Here is a 17,787-nt window from a genome sequence, read left to right on the forward strand (position 1 = left end):
TGATAGTGTAGTGACTTTAAGTTGCATGCTCCTATATGCATTTCAACATCTTGATATTCAATTTTTTTTTCCAAAAACTTTTCCAATTCCAATAAGATGATTTACAATTTGTCTAAAGGGTTTATGCACATATGTAATGATTTTTATTGCTATATGGTGAAGAGTTCATAGTCTTGGATCAATGAATGCTTTGTAGCTCTTAACGTTCGATGTACCTTCATGTGTGACTTCTAGTGTATACCACATGTCCTTTGTTGAGATGCACTAAGACACTTTAAATAATTCATCAAGATTTAAAACATATCTCATATTTTTTTCATAGAGTCATATTAAGCCTTTTTTTTCAGCATTAGACCATCTATACCAAGGTTTTTCAATGAATTCATTGTCAACAACATGCATAGGGATGAAAGTATCATTTTGAATTGCATCCTAGATTCCTTTACCAATGGATTTAATACATATATTCATTCTTATTTTCCAAAACTAGTAACTAACCCTCTAAATATAGGTGGTCTATTTATAGATCAACCTTTAGTAAAATGAAACTTGTTCTCAAGTATTTTCTTGAAAACCATATTGGGGCTTGACTAAATTTCAATAAGATGTTGTTGATACCAAATTTTAAATTTAGGGGTTGAGTTTAAGAGAGGGAACACAATGAATTGAACTAATTCCAATTTTTGAATAATATAACAAATGGTTCTCTCCTGCTCACGTATGCAAGTCAGGAAATCAACACAAATCACATCCAGACTCATTAGAGTCATCAAACGTGCATCTTAAACATGAAACAAAGACAAAACATACAAGATACTTCAAGAAAATGTGAAAACTCTATCTTCCCTTACCTTGACAAAAGCTACTGTGAGGGGGAACCCTAAGAGGAAGGAACACCAAAACCTGGAATTGCTTAAGAAGCTGAAAACATAACATAGGAGGACGAAAAGGAAACTATTTCAGAGTTGAACATGGAACTAAAGCTTAGGGACAAAAAATGAAAATGGAACAAAAGTTAGGAATATATTTATTTAGAAGAAAAATGTTCGATGAGCTCGAAGTAGGAGCTCGCACTAGCCCTAACTCAGCTTCTACTTAAATAAGTAGAAGCAACTGAGTTAGAGAGAAACAAAAAAATGTGAAGAGTAAAGATATCTGGAGGATGAGCTATGGTAGCAAATCTAAACAATTTTTCTGAAAATACCAAAAGCTAAAGGGTTGACTTGGGCCTTATAACTTCACCTGGACCCAAGTTAAGGGATAAAAAGTGGATGTCACATCATATTTTATTTTACCTTTTTTTCATAAAATTTATGTAAAAAAATTATGTTAAGGGAAAAAATAAAAACCATTATGTAAAATATGTTTAAAATTTCAGGAGTAAAGAATATTATTTAAAATATTGAATTATCAATATATATAATGAATTCAAGAGTCTTGAAATATTGACTTTTAATTGAAATATTATATATATATATATATATATATATATATATATATATATATATATATATATATATATATATATATATATATATATATATATATATATATATATATATCCTATTTAACAGAGTGGCCTACAATAATTTATTCTATAATGAAGATATTACACATTTTCAATCCTGACCACTAGATTAAAGAATATAAGAAATTATACCAAGATAAGAGTATGAATTGAAATGACAAACACAAAAAATGAAATTTTATAAAAGAAATAATAATCACCTAATTATCATTTGCGTGCAAGCAATGCAATCACATCAAATTTAAAAGTTTTTTGTAATCAAGCATTTCTTAGAAAGGGACATTTTCAAAACGTACTCTAAGGTGAACCACACATGTCAACTAGTGACCTTTTTTGATAATGTAATTAAAAAGACTAGGTTGCTATTTTTTTTTTCAAAAATGCTCTTGATAATATAAAAAGGAAAACAGTTGATTGGTTGTATACTTTATAAGAAAGTTAGAAATGATCTCAGATAATAAAAAGTATAAATAAGTATTAGCATAAACAAGAGAGAAAGAAAAACGAATTTAAATTGAATACCACCAAAGGGTAGTTAAGGAAATAAAGTATATACACGTTAATCCGTTAGCCACTCTATCAGCCATATATATAAATCCTATTGGTTGGTTTTGCCATGAATAGTTAAAAACCTCTGTTTTAGTCTTACTTGTTTGATATCAGCTACTACATAATGTGTAGTTATTATCTGGAACCATTCTATGCACTTCTCCTGCTTCTCATGCATGCTGCAGGACCTACTCTCGGATTCAACAATAGCACAGAAATAAAGTGCATTGAGAGGGAGAGACAGGCACTCCTCAGCTTCAAACTTGGCCTCGTAGATGTCAATGGCATGCTGTCTACTTGGAGGGATGATGAAAAAGGTCGAGATTGTTGCAAATGGAAAGGCATTCACTGTGACCATCAAACACCTCATGTAACCATCCTTCGTCTCCGTGGTTCGGATACACAAATTTTGAGAGGTGCAGTGAATATCAGTTCATTGTTTGCCTTGCAAAATATTCAACATTTAGATCTCAGCAACAATGGTTTCGTAGGGAGTCACATTCCAGAACTCATTGGCTCACTTACCAACTTAAGATATCTCAATCTCTCCTGTTTTTCTTTTAGTGGCACCTATCCAACTTGGAAGCCTTACACATTTACGGACTCTGGATCTTGGTAATAACTTTTATCTCTGTGGCGAAATCCCTTATCAACTTGGAAACCTTACACGCTTAAGGTATCTGGATCTCAGTTACAATTTTCTCGACGGGGAACTCCCTTATCAACTTACGAATCTGTCACAGTTGACGTATCTTGATCTTAGTCAAAATTCATTATCTGGAGCACTCCCTTTCCAGGTTGGGAATCTTCCTTTCTTGCACACTCTTAGACTTTCTGGTGATTTTGATGTCAAATCTAAGGATGCATAGTGGCTCTCTAATCTCAATCCCCTAACAAATCTTGCTTTGTATTCCTTACATAATCTTGACTGGTTACAAACCATTATTTTTCCAAATTTAAGAGTTGAGGCTAGTTGATTGTTCTCTTTCAGATGCCCATATCCAATCTCTGTTTTATTCACCTTCTAACTTTTCCACATCTCTTACCATCCTTGATCTTTCTTCTAATATTCTCACATTCTCAACATTTCAACTTCTGTCAAACTTTAGCCTTATTCTTCAACAGCTTTATCTTTCTGATAATAACATTATTTTGTCATCTCCTGTCTACTTAAGTTTTACTTCTCTTGTGATCCTTGACCTTTCTGATAATAATGTGTCCTCATTTGTCTTTCAAGGTAGCTTAACCTTCTGTTCAAAACTTCAAAATCTTTATTTGTCAAATTGTGGTCTAAGGGATGATAACTTTCTCATCTCAGCTATTTCAATTACGAATTCTTCATCTTCTCTTGCCTCACTTGATCTCTCCTCAAATCTGTTGAAATCGTCATCTATATTTTACTGGCTCTTCAACTCCACTACCAATCTTTGTGAACTTGAACTTTATGATAACATGTTGGAAGGTCCCATTCCAGATGGATTTGGGAAAGTAATGAACTCTCTTGAAGTTCTTGACCTCCTTGGTAACAAATTGCAAGGCGAGATTCCATCTTTCTTTGGGAACATCTGCACATTGCAGAGTTTGGACCTCTCAAATAACTATTAGCAAAGGCACTCTATCTCTAAAAATATGATTTTTTTCGCTTGTGTATTTCATATGAGCAAGACACTACAATTTATAGGACTTACATTTGGCTTTTCATCTGCAAGTCATAATGTCTCCAATTATTATAAAAACATAACACTAATCACCATTAACATCCAAAACATAACACATAAAACTTTTGACCTTTCCTCTCCTAAAACATCACAAATGTAACCACTCATAAAGTCTGCTCAATAACTCCTAATTTAAGTTTATCCTAACAAAACTCCCCTGTAAACTTAAATACTTCTTTCATCCTTCATTCCGATTAGATTTTTATAGTTATTGAACAACACAGTTGGCAATGGCTTTGTAAATAAGTCTGCAATTTGATCTCTGCTTCCCACGTGCACCATCTCTACATTACCTTCCTTCACCTGTTCTCGGATGGAATGAAATTTCACATCAATGTGCTTACTCCTTCCATGGTTGACCGGATTCTTTGCCAACTCAATAGCCGACTTGTTATCTACTCAAATTACAGTCTTTCCTTTTTGTTTCATCTCCAGTTTGCTTAGAAGATTTCTAAGCCATATTGCATGACATACACTCAATGATGCTGCAACGTACTCAGCTTCGCATGTAGACAACGTCACTATAGGTTGCTTCTTTGAGAGCCAGGTAAACGCCGTGTTGCTCATGAAGAATACATATCCGGATGTGCTTTTCCGGTCATCTACATCTCCGCACCAATCACTATCCGAGTACCCTACTAATCGGTAATTGTCCGACCTAGTGTAGTATAATCCGAGTGATGTTGTTCCCCGCACATACCTCAATATTCTTTTCAGTGCTCTCCAATGTGTGTAGGTCGGCTCCTCCATGTATCGACTTACTATACCAACGCTTAGTAACAAATCCGGCCTTGTACTCGTCAAGTAACGAAGACTTCCAACCAAGCTTCTGTATTTGTTGGCATCTACGTGATCTCCTCCATCAAACTTTGAAAGTTTTGTACCTGGTTCCATTGGAGTTGAAACCGGGCTGCACCTCGCCATCTTGAATTTACTCAGAATGTCCTTGGCATACCTTTCTTGAGACACAAAGATGCCTGTCTCAAGTTGTTTGACTTCCAACCCGAGAAAGTATCTCATGTGTCCCAAGTCCGTCATTTCAAACTCTTTCTCCATGGTTCTTTTGAACTTCTTGATTAATTCTGCATCATTACCCATGAACATAAGGTCATCAACATAAAGAGCTATAAACATTATCCTACCTCCATGCTTCTTTATATATAGTACGTGTTCAACCGGATATTGTTCATATTTATTTTCCACGAAATAAGTGTGAATTCGGTCATTCCACACCCTTGGAGCTTGTTTCAGGCCATAAAGAGCCTTCTTCAATCTCAACACCTTCTTTTCTTCACCTCTCCTCATGTAGCCGAGTGGTTGCTCAATGTAGACCTCTTCCTTTAACATACCATTCAAAAAAGCTGATTTTACGTCCATTTGGAAAATGGGCCATTTGTTCTGAGCTGCTATAGAAATTAGTAGACGAATAGTCTCCATCCTAGTAACAGGTGCAAACACCTCGGCATAGTCAACTCCTTCCCTCTGTCTATAGCCTTTTGCCACCAATCGAGCTTTATATCGCTCTATCTCACCTTGTGCGTTCATTTTCTTCTTGAAAACCCACTTTACTCCAATGGACCGAGCTCCTTATGGTAACTCGGATAGTTCCCACGTTTTGTTACGTTCTATAGCAGCAATCTCCTCGTCCATTGCCTTTTTCCATTTCTCATCCACCACGGCTTCTTCAAATCTAACATCTTCCGATTATGCCAAAAGACACACAACATGTACCTCGTTAGTTGTATTATATATGTCTTGTAAGCTCCGAGTTCTGGGCTGCAATGGTTCTTCTTCCTCGTCAGAGACCTCCTGTTGTCTTGCTGGTACATTGTCCAAATTTCTTCTTTCACTTTCCGGGCTTCCAAAGGTAGTTTCTGAGCTCCCACTTGTCGTTGCTATGCTCTTAACTGTCACTGCCGAGTTGTTCCATTCGTTCTCCTCATCTATTACAATATCTCGACTCACAAGAACTTTGTTTGTTACTGGATTAAACAATTTATAGCCCTTTGTTTTTTCATCATATCCAATAAAAACAAGTTTCTTACTCTTGTCCTCGAGCTTGGTTCTTTGTTGTGCTGGAACATGAGCATATGCTACACTTCCAAATACCTTCAAGTGAGATACACATGGTTTCTTTCCACTCCATGCTTCATGTGGTGTCTGTCCATTGAGTTTTGCATGAGGACACCTGTTCTGCACATATACTGCACATATACTGCACACTGCACTGCTTCAGCCCAAAATTCTTTTGACATATTCTTACCTTTCAACATTGCTCGAACCATGTTGAGAATTGTCTTATTCTTCCTTTCAGCAACTCCATTCTGCTCGGTAGGCCTTCATCTGCATGTTCCACTTATCGTAGTCGGATTTTTGTGTCAGCTGGGGTAAGGACATATTGTTGGCCATCACTCACACTTTTTTCACTCTCAGACACTCAGGCTAACTAGCTCTTGATACCACTTTGTTAGCAAAGGCACTCTATCTCTGAAAATATGATTTTTTTTCACTTGTGTATTTCATATGAGCAAGACACTACAATTTATAGGACTTACATTTGGCTTTTCATCTGCAAGCCATAATGTCTCCAATTATTATAAAAACATAACACTAATCACCATTAACATCCAAAACATAACACATAAAACTTTTGACCTTTCCTCTCCTAAAACATCACAAATGTAACCACTCATAAAGTCTGCTCAATAACTCCTAATTTAAGTTTATCCTAACAATAACAAGTTGAGTGGGAACATTTCTAGCTTCTTTCAGAATTCATCATGGTGCAACAAACATGTGTTTCAGTCTTTTGATTTATCCCCTAACAAAATTACAGGAACATTACCTAAAAGCATTGGATTGCTATCTGAATTGAGATATCTTTCTTTGGCGAGAAATTCTTTAGAAGGTGAGGTCACTGAATCGCATCTTTCTAATTTTTCCAAATTAATATTTTTGGAGTTACAAAATAACTCATTGTCACTAAAAATTGGTCCTACTTGGGTTCCTCCTTTCCGATTAATATCGTTGGCATTAAGCTCTTGTAAATTGGGCTCAACATTTCCAAGTTGGCTTTAGACTCAAAGTTCCTTAAGGCTGCTTGATATTTCTAATAACAAGCTTAATGATTCCGTACCAGACTGGTTTTGGAACAGCTTGCAAAATATGGGAAGGTTAGATATGTCTTACAATAATCTCATTGGTGCAATTCCCAGTATATGGTTGAAGCTTCTTCACAAACCGTCGATATTTCTGCACTCAAACCGATTTGAAGGCATAATTCCACCCTTTTTAGTGCAAGCTTCAAAGCTCAAGCTCTCCAATAATAAATTTTCAAATTTGTTTTCATTCTTGTGTGATCAAAGCACATCTGTAAATTTGGCCACTTTAGATTTATCGAACAATCAGATGAAGGGACAGCTGCCAAACTGTTGGAAATATGTTGATCGATTATTGTTTCTTGATTTTAAGCAACAATAAATTGTCAGGAAATATTCCTGTGTCCATGGGCAGCCTTGTTAAATTGGAAGTCTTGGTTTTACGAAACAATTACCTAATGGGTGAATTACCTTCCACTTTGAAGAACTGCAGCAATTTAATTATGGTGGATGTGAGTGAAAATATGCTGTCTGGTCCAATACCACCATGGATTGGAGAAAATATGCAGCAATTGATAATCTTGAACATGCGAGGGAATCACTTCAGTGGACACCTTCCAGTTAATCTCTGTTATTTGAAGCATGTTCATTCGTTGGATCTTTCAAGGAATTACTTATCGAGAGGTATTCCAACATGCTTAAAGAATTTGACAGCAATGTCTAAAAAGATCATCAACAGAGGTGCAATTCTAAATCAGATATATTGGTCTATCAATCTTACTTACCATGAACCTTATCGTTCTTGTGCATCCAATTATGATAATTATACACTTAAAATAACATGTATGTGGAAAGGTGTGGAACTGTGGTTTTTGGATCCAGAGTTACAACTTAAGAGCATTGACCTTTCAAGTAATATATATATATATATATATATATATATATATATATATATATATATATATATATATATATATATATATATATATATATGGCCCATTGGCAGATCGGCCAAGCAGACCAAAGACAAGCAGTTGCATGCCGCCCGTTACAGGCGAACCTCATAGTTGACGCTGAGGCAACTGGCCCATCAGAGTCTCAGCTCTGAACACACTAAATCGGCTACCCGCCGGTCAGTCGGATTAGACACTCCCTCCGCCTTCATTTTCACTTGCACTTTGTCTCCACCTTCATGGAGACCCTCACCTATAAGATCACTCGCCAGGCTGAACCCTCGGTCGGTCGGCCTAAACCAAGTCAGTAATTAAAATAAAGCAAGCCGGTAATCAAAATTAAAAAGCAATTGGGCCATGATTAAGGAACCCTAATAATAAACCCACACCGGAAACTTTAAATAGGGGCCCAAGGTAGGTTGGTGAGGATCTTTTAATTCGCATTTATTAGTTACAATTATCTACCGACCGACCTTAACTGACTTAAGCATCAGAGCCTTTTAGACAAGTACATCGATCGTCCGTTTGACCGGTCGAGGAAGAAGGAAGATTGTGTGGAACGGAGGATACGACGAGTTACTTGAGGAGAACACCAAAAGGATAAAAAGGGTAATTTAAGTGTTGACTGTAGATGCTTGGTCCCTACACCCGAAACAATATATATAAATACTAGTGAAAATATATGTATGTTCGTATTTTTTTTATTTTTTAGAAATTTGAGTTAAAATTAATAAAAAATATATAAATAATTTTTAAAATAGTTGTTAAATATAAAATAATATATACAAAAAAAAGTTTTTAAGATAACTGTTAAGAATAAATGAGATTTTTAGAATAATAGTTAAAGATAAATTATTTATAAAATAATTAATTTTTAAAATAATAATTAAATGTAAAATTAGAATAACGAAATGTGGACACAAAAGAAAATATATTTATATATATTGTTATATGTAAGGCCCAATTATTTTCTGCTCTTATTTTAAGGGTTGCCCCTAATCAGTTGGGCATAAAGGCTGGTCGATAGGGTGCCAAGGCCCCTAAAGCAGCTAAGGTGCTCTTAGTGATTGTGTGATGTTTAAAATGATATGAACATGTATTGTGCGTTATTCTGGGTGAATTTCTATGCTGGCCCGCGTGAACAGTGGAGGAGATATGATAATCTCGCCCAAGCGAGTGGGTCTCGCCTGAGCGAGAGTATCAGAAAACCCTCCCAAGTGTTGCGCGAGCTGTCACTTAGGCGACGAGCTCCAGTCTTGAGCGAGAAGTCATCTCGCTCAGGCGAGGAGGTCTCGCTTAAGCAAGAGAACGCGACAACACCACTATTCCTTTTTCGAGCTCTCGCCTATGCGAAGGGAGCTCGCCTAGCGAGGGAAACCTCTCGCCTGAGCGAGAAGTTGGGCGAGAGGCGTGCTGGTGTTGTTTGTTTCTCTGTTCTTGGTTGTTTACCATATGTTTGGATTAAATAATCTTGTTAAAGCACGAGATGAGGGAATATGCATGAGTAAAATGGTTTATGGATTGTGAATGATGAGTTTGGCATGATCTTGGCATGTAATGAGTATGGAATGGTTGGTTATAAAAGTGACATGAAATTGGAACGAGTATGAATGTTATATTGATTAATGGAACATGTTGTTGGTATGATTAGGACGTAATTCCCCGATAGTGTCATGGTGGTGCCTCATTGGTTAGGGCGTAATTCCATGAATCTCTAGGTGAGATCTCATGGTAGTGCCTCAGTTGGTCAGGGTGTAATTCCATGATCCCTGTTAGTGGGAGTTCATGGTGGTGCCTTATTTATATAATTTAGTAAGAATTCAAGGTAAGGATTGCATCTTGATACTCTAAAGAGTCATTTAGCCTCACATAGAGCGTACTGACTCAAGTGGTGAGAGTAGCAGGAGGCCTGGAACACTTTAAGGGTTAATCTTGTGTGGGGGATGAAACACTAGAACAATTAGCTTGGTAGAGCAGCACGGTAGAGTAGTAAAGGCCACCATAAGTGCAAGCATCCGCTGAATCTGACTAATTATATGTATCTGGATGAATTGAGTCTTAGTGTATTGTTTGCAAGTCATAACATGATTGGTTGATGTGTGTACCTTGGACTATGAAATTGTAAGTAACTGTATGATAAATCATGTTTTACTCTAACTTACCCTTTGCTTGTTTGATTGTTATGTGTGTGGTTTTCTCTTTTGGGATGATCATCACTTTATTTATGTGAGCATATATGAGAACTCCTTGTGGTCAACAAGGAAATGGTGATTCTGCTACATAGACTATCTGGGTTGGAGTCCGCTTGTTTATCCTTTAGGATTGTGGCCCTTGTACGCCTCATCTTAGAACTTAATTTTGAAATACTTTAGATCTCTTATTTTGTTTTGTAACTAGCATCGTGGTGTGCCCTAAATTCTTTCCTGGTTTCTTCTGGATATTTGTAAGGCATAAAGATATACTCTATGACTTTGTTTCTCATATTATCTGTGTGACATTTTATTTAAATTAAGGTTATTATTTAAATGGAGTGTTACATTAATTATAGATCTATTAGAAAATTAATTATTTTTATTTCAAAATATTTTTTTTTCTAATATATTATATAAAAACAAAATTAAAAAATATTTACATATGCATATACATATATAAATTAATATATTTTTTTCTAAAATATGTATTAAAAATTAACCTATACTAACGTAAAACGAAATTAAAAAATGACGTAAAATTTGAAAAAAAAAAAGTAGAAAGACTTCAAATTCTAGTCTACAAGTAAAGATATCAATCTTGCGTTTATAGTCGTAAAGGGTGTTACGCATCTCTTAAAAAACAATGTAACACAAGATATTGTATTGTAAGTTCTACTTAAACATTTCTTATATCGTGTGCTAATTATTATAGGTTTAATTCCACTTAGACATTTATAATATAATATGTAAATCTTTTTCACATTGGTCATCAGCTACCGTTTCAGAGGCTCTCCACTAAACTCCTCACACACTGCATGATGGTCTTTTTTTATTGCTAGTGGGTAGTTCAATAAACCATGTTTGATGAAGGGATGAGAAAATATGAATCAGTGAGCATGTGAACGCTGGGAATAGATGCCAACCACCACCTCTTTACTCTCCCAAACTCCTTATATAACAAATCCTTCCTGCTTCTGCCTTTCACACTTCACAACTAAGAATTAGCTCAAAGGATCTCTGATTTACTCTTATTTCATACCACCACGAATATAATGACTCGTGTTCTGGAACCATTTTATGCACTTCTCCTGCTTCTCATGCATGCTGCAGGACCAGTGTTAAGACTTTGGCAAGTGTACCAAGTCGCGCAAGTAGTAACCGGTAAGACCGGGATATCGTTTCCCAAGAGACTCGTGTATACTAAATAGTTGTGTAATTAGTGACTAATTTAAACTAATGAATAAATTCATGATTTGGGTTTTTATATGCAAGAAAGTAAATATTTCATAAACAATTAAAATTGAACTTGGATATTTGAAGACTCTAGAAAATGGTAAAGGCTAGAAATGCAATGGATTGATATTGTTGGAGTTAGACTTCACCTACTTCACTCTCATGTATATTAAGCAATAAAACTCTTCTCCATTAATTACTAATGTCAACCCACAAGTTTACTCAAACTCTAATTCCTTAGTTGAATGAGCCTAGGTTTCCTTATTTAGAGTCAATTCCTTGAATCCCTAAATAAACAAACCCGCTTTACAAATTAGGGTTTAAGACAACTAATGGGTCAAGTTCCATTCCTAGATACAAGTTCCATTAGGTATCTTGTTCCAATTCAAGGTTTCAAGAGATATTTTCCAATACCTAATGACCCAAATATCATGCAACGAATGGGTAAAACAAAGCAAGCTTTAAATGCATAAACAAAGATACTAGAAATCAATGGAAGAAGCATATATATATTCAACCCATTCGAAAATACATAAGAGTTCAGTGGCTACATCTAACCCCAACAAAAATGGGTTTAGCTCTCCATTGTCATGGAGAGCTCAAGCTTACAAAATGGAAATGGAAGAGGAAGGAGACACAAAGAGGAAGATGGAGTTGTTCCCACAAGCCCTAGCAGACCTCCAAGCGCTCCAAGACGTGTTGTTCGAGCTCCAAAATGTCCAAGATACTTTTCCCCTCGCGAAAACAGAAGAAAAGGAGCCAACTTGCCACATCAGCGAACAATGGCGCCTGGCGGTAGGGTCTCACCGCCAGGCGGTATCGGGCAAACAGGGGGCAAAACTGGCAGCTACCGCCCGGCGGTGTCCAGTTACCGCCAGGCGGTTCGTAACAGGGGCGCCTGGCTGGCGCTTGGCTGGCGCTTGACTGGCGGTCTGTTCCGCCTGGCGCTTGCTTCGTGTCGCCAGGCGCTTCCTGTTGACATTTTTCTTCTTCTCCTTGCTATTTCGGGTCACTCATTAATCTGGATTTTTGGACAAAGCTTCCCATCTACAAAAAGGACACAAAAAATGGGGATTAGTGGTATATGTAGATAAATGTAACCCAAAATGTATTTATTTACAAAAGTAAGGTAAAATTGAGGATTAAGTAGGTTAAAAGCTTTGGAAGAGATGATTTTGCTAATGAAATATAGCTTGGATAATGGTAAAAATTAACATTATCAACTCCCCCAAACTTAAAACCTTGCTTGTCCTCAAGCAAAAAGGTAACTTGGCCTAGATGAACAACACAATTGCAATGATCTAGCAAATCAAGAAAACATATGTCAATTGTGCTTGCTCTTATTTGAAAGATTGTGTAGCACATGTGTTTCATTAGCAAGGCAAACTAAAGCTATGGTGTTCACAAAACAAAAATATCACAAGTGCATGCAAGAGTTTGTAAGGGATCAACAATCATGGCAAAATGTTTCCTTGATCAATGGGAACCACTTCTCACAAGAACAAGTGTTTCACTCAAGCCCACTTGTGTATGGATATAAACAACATTCTCTCTACCATCACAATGTCACACAATTTAACTTTGTTTTTTGTTCAAAATGTCTAATACTTTCACAAGCATGCTATCATCACAAGGTCTTTTATGGCTTGTATCGTGGCTAGGCTAAGAAGGAAATTTGGTTTTTCAGGATAACAAAAGTACTTTGAGCTAAGAGAGCAACTAAGCAAATCATGAACGTATTTTTCTCCCTTCTCTATTGAACAAATGAAACCAATTCCCAACTTGCTTGCACCAATTTTCTTTTCTTTTCTTTTCTTTTCTTCTTCTTCTTTTTTTTTTTTTTTTTTTTTTGAATGAACCAAAAAATTTACAAATTTTCTCATGCTCCCTTGTATTAGCAATAATTCCCCCAAACTTGAACCATACTCATGACTAACAATCATTTGCTCTCTCAAGCTCAAAGTAAGGTAGTCAATATCTTCACTATGCTCAAGGTTCAAGGAATGACACATATTATCTTTAAGGCTCAAAGAAGACTCAAAGGATTTGCACAAGAAATCAACTTAAAAAGGATTGGCTCAATTATGTAAAGAAAAAGAAAGATGGCCTTGATCACCTGTAGCATGCAAGTAAATGAATAGCAAATGAACTCAAGCAAAGTCAATTATGAGTCCACAGTGATAGCATTCACACAATTCAACTCTGGGGCACAACCTCTCACAGGGTATTTGTGTTCCACAATTGTCAACATATGCCAAAATCATTGATCACAATTAAACTCAAGCATCACTATATCAAAATGAGAACAACCACAAGCTTATGCTCACAAGCCAATTCAACATCATTTCATAACAAGCACAAAAGATGATCATGATAAGTAGTAATTCAATGCAAAAGATTAGTTCACCACAACCAAGTTACAAAGTTCTACACTATGCTAAAAAGTTCAATACTATCAAAAGAAAGTTAAGACTGAAAACTAAAAGCATAAAATAAATCAGGACTATCAACAAAACAAGTCCTGCAAAATGTGAATCACTCTCTCCAAATGCTCAGGCGTCATCCTCGCCCTCTTCGTCTAGCTCCTCCTCGTCATTATCACCAACAGCTGAGGCTCCACCTCCCCCAGTAGTAGTGGCCTGGGCCCCAGGCCAAGCAACAGTGGCAGCAAACTCCTCAGCTGATGGGGTGTGCAGCTCAGGAATAGTTAGGGAGATGCCCCTAAGCATGTCAGCATTGGCCATCCCCATCCGGTATAAGGCCTGCATCTGGGGTTCCAGGAGCTGAAGGTGATCGAGCTTGGCCTCCAAAGCCTGCAACCGCATGTCAATGGTGGGAGTTGCCTCGGGCTCGAGCTCTGGCTCAGCCTCTGGCTGTGGCTGATGGCGCCTCCTGGGTCTGGGAGCAACTGAGCAGAACCTCTGAAAATATGAAAAGTCTAAGTCCTGCATTGCTTTCTCCATCGGGGGTACAGAAATGTCCACCCCTGCCAGGCTGCAAAGATGGGTGATGAGAGAGGGATGGCCAAGAGCGGCCTTGCCAGCGGCGTTAGCACACCGGTGGATCTCATTGGCAATGAATTGCCCTACATCCATCACCCGACCTGTCAGGATGGTGTATAGAATGGTGGCGCGTCCCTCCATAAGATCAGACACATGGGAGCACGGGGAGATGTTGGCGTGCACAAATGCTGACCAGAAGCGGGCCAAGGGGTGAAGGGAACCTCTCTGAATCGTGCCCCTGTGAAATCCTTCACCCGCCAAGCAGAGTGCTTGGATTAGCTCTCCAGGCGCCACGCCCTCATCATCCAACACTGAAAACTGGCACTCCACATCATCAGCCAGCTGGGTGCCCAAAAACTCATTGATTGTGTCAGCATCAAAGGGCACCCTTTTCCCCCGCACATAACTAAGAAAGGTGGGAGCTGCTGAGGTGGTAACCTTGGCATTGGCGTAAAATTCTTTTACCAAGGTTACACTAAAAGTGCTAGGGTAGCTACCCAGCCTTTCCCAGCCACGCCTGATCAATTCCAGCTGAAATTCGTTGACCTCCCCGGGCTTAAGAATCACTTTCCTCTCTGCCACCAACTTTCGTTGCATGACCACTTGGAAGCGGTCCTCATTATCCTTTGTGAGGAAGTAATGAGAGTAAATTCTCTCCTTTCGCTTTTGCCCTTTTGAACGGTTGCCAACGGTGGTCTTCATTCTTTTGGGATTTGAAGAGGATGCCATCTGCAAAATAAACATTGGTACAAAGAGGCAATTTAAAGTTAGCATTAGAGTGAGAGATTCAATCAAAAAGAGAGTTAATTGCATCTAATGACTAAACTAGACAACAAAACATAGATTCGTTCAGATGCCAAAAACTATTGCAGCTCTAAAGTTTGACAATCTAAAAAGCAATTGAATGAAAATGGGAAAAAAGAGAGCAAAAACAGGGGCCACCGCCTGGCCCCTCCAAAACAGCCGCCAAGCGCCAGCTCGAACCAGCGAGCTTTGTAGGGCGCCACCGCCTGGCGGTAAGACAGGCTAAAATAGCCACCGCCAGGCGGTACATAATAGGTCAGCCAAAATTTTCAGTGAACGAGCACAAAATCAGCAGAAAAAACCAACTACAATGGCAGCCCAAAAAGCAAACACGAGTTTATACCCACAAAAAGCAACAGAAACAATGATTATCAAAGCAAAGTAAACCCTAAGCTAGTGAATCAAGGATTTTTTTTTAGTACAACAAACATATACTCTAGAAACAAAAAGAAAAACACAAGAAAGTTTACTTGAGTGGAATGCTTGAGTGAGTGGAATGCAAGAGTAAGCTGGAGAACTCGTGAAGAGTGGCTGGTGTGAAATGGGGTAGCTGCGCCTGGCGATTGTGTGGCAGCAGTGTGAGTGTGAGTGGTTAGGGCACGAGAATAGGGATTTGGAATTGGGGTTCAGGGTTTAGCAAGAGGTGATTAGGGTTTGGCAAGAGGTGAGAGCAGGGAACAGCGGCGCCAGGCAAGATTTAAGGTTCTTTGAGAGTGCAGCACGAGTGTGAGGAGTGGGCCAATTCAAAACAGATTTTAAAAAGCCCAACGTCAGCTCGCGCAGCGCTACCGCCTGGCGGTATACCAGTAAAATGCCACTGGACCTCTTTTTTTGGTATGGCGCCAGGCGGGCGCTAGGGAGCCGCCGGGCGGCTAGCTCCTGGAATGCTCCCAGGGGCTGAATTTACAGACTGCGCCTGGCGGGAGAGAGTGCACCGCCAGGCGGTTTAAGCTGCAGGGGTGGAAATTTTGTGTTTTTGGGCTATGATTGGGTTGGTTTTGACTCTATTGTGCTCCCACCAACCTTTCACTCTTGCACACATACTTTTTTAGTCTTTTCACTTTCAAACCAAGCATTCACACTCAAGCAAAACATTCAATTCACATAACACATGCACACTTAACTTAAAACACAAATTCACTACACAAGCTATGCTACTACTATTCTCACAAACAACCAATTTTAAACTACCACATTCTATGATGCACAAAAGTTGAACACAATCACATGCTATCACATCCTAAAACTAAACATGCTTAACAACATTCTAAATTATACTTCCACAAATTCACAATTGCATGCAACAAAATTAGCACAAAGTTCAAACATCAATTCAAACACAACAATCTATGCTAACACACTTCACACATGCATAAAAACACAAAGCTATCTTAAAAAACGAAAATTAAAAGCTAGAATGAGTTTAGAGCACTGGGTTGCCTCCCAGGAAGCGCTTGTTTAACGTCACGAGCCTGACGGGTAAGACGCTTAAGCTTGGTTGGTGCTTTTGGTGTGTTCCTTCCCAACCTCACACCTATACAACTTCAATTGAGCACTAGTCACCAATTTAGTCCTTCTAGAATAAGGAGCTTCAATTTCAATTCTTCCATCAACTTTGATGTCTCTAATAACCCATAGCCTTGCCCAATTTGACTTGAATCTTCTAGGAGAAATCTTCAAACTTTCCTTTCTCATCACAATTGGTTGGCCGGGTCTAAGCTCATTAGTCCCCATCAAAGAGTGGTGGTGAACTAGAGCATCTTTCTCTTCCCTCTCTTCATTCACCTTCATAGAGAAGCAATTGGAGCAGTTTTCAAGCAACTTTGAAGCTTGCCAAGGTCTACTAGTCACAGATAAGACCTCATTGACACCCTTAAGACTAGTTTGTTCATCAGTCGGTTCTTGCACAGCTTCAAGAACATTGAACGTCACCTCCTCATCTTGGTCTTTCAATTTTAGCGTTCCATCATCCACATTGATAACAACCTTGGCTGTCTTCATGAATGGCCTCCCAAGAATGAGTGGTACCCCTTCATCTTTCTCCATCTCCATCACCACAAAATCAACTGGGAATTTAAGATTATCAATTTGCACCACCACATCTTCCACCACACCATAGGGGTATTTGACGGAGCTGTCTGCTAGCTGCAAGGTCATCCTTGTTGGCTTGGCTTCGAGACCACCAATCTTTTTAAGCATAGATAGGGGCATCAGATTAATGCTAGCCCCTAAGTCAACAAGAGCTTTCCCCATATCTTGATTTCCAATTGTGCAGGGGATGGTGAAGCTACCCGGATCCTTGAATTTTGGAGGAAGATTTTTCTGAATAATGGCACTACAATTCCCTTGCACTTCAATGGTTTCCTCTTCTATGTATTTCTTCTTTTTGCCAAGGAATTCCTTCATGAACTTTGCATAAGAGGGTATTTGTTGCAGTGCTTCAGAAAAGGGAATCCTGATCTCAAGCTGCTTGAATATGTCTTTGAACCGAGCTAACTGTCTCTCTTTCTCTTTTCTTGAAGGATTTTGAGGATAGGGGAGGGGTTTCACAACAACTTTCTCTTTTTTCTTTTTCTCTTTTTCATTTTCCTCTCTTTTATTAACTTCCTCCTCTGCTACAATTTCTTCATCAACTTCTTCCTCTTGAATCGCTTCTTCATTCTTTTTCTTTTCTCTAGCCTCCACCTTTTCTTTAGAACCTAGCCCAACC

General features: G+C 38.2%; 1 pseudogene; it reads left to right on the plus strand.

The window, feature by feature from the left end:
* Positions 1-2,201: 2,201 nt before the first annotated feature.
* On the plus strand, positions 2,202-9,005 carry LOC146887172 (receptor-like protein EIX2; annotated as a pseudogene).
* Positions 9,006-17,787: the final 8,782 nt, after the last annotated feature.

Source organism: Vigna unguiculata, chromosome 4, assembly GCF_037176805.1.
Source record: "Vigna unguiculata cultivar grain cowpea cultivar isolate G323 ecotype 2 chromosome 4, ASM3717680v1, whole genome shotgun sequence".
In the NCBI taxonomy this organism is placed as follows: domain Eukaryota; kingdom Viridiplantae; phylum Streptophyta; class Magnoliopsida; order Fabales; family Fabaceae; genus Vigna; species Vigna unguiculata.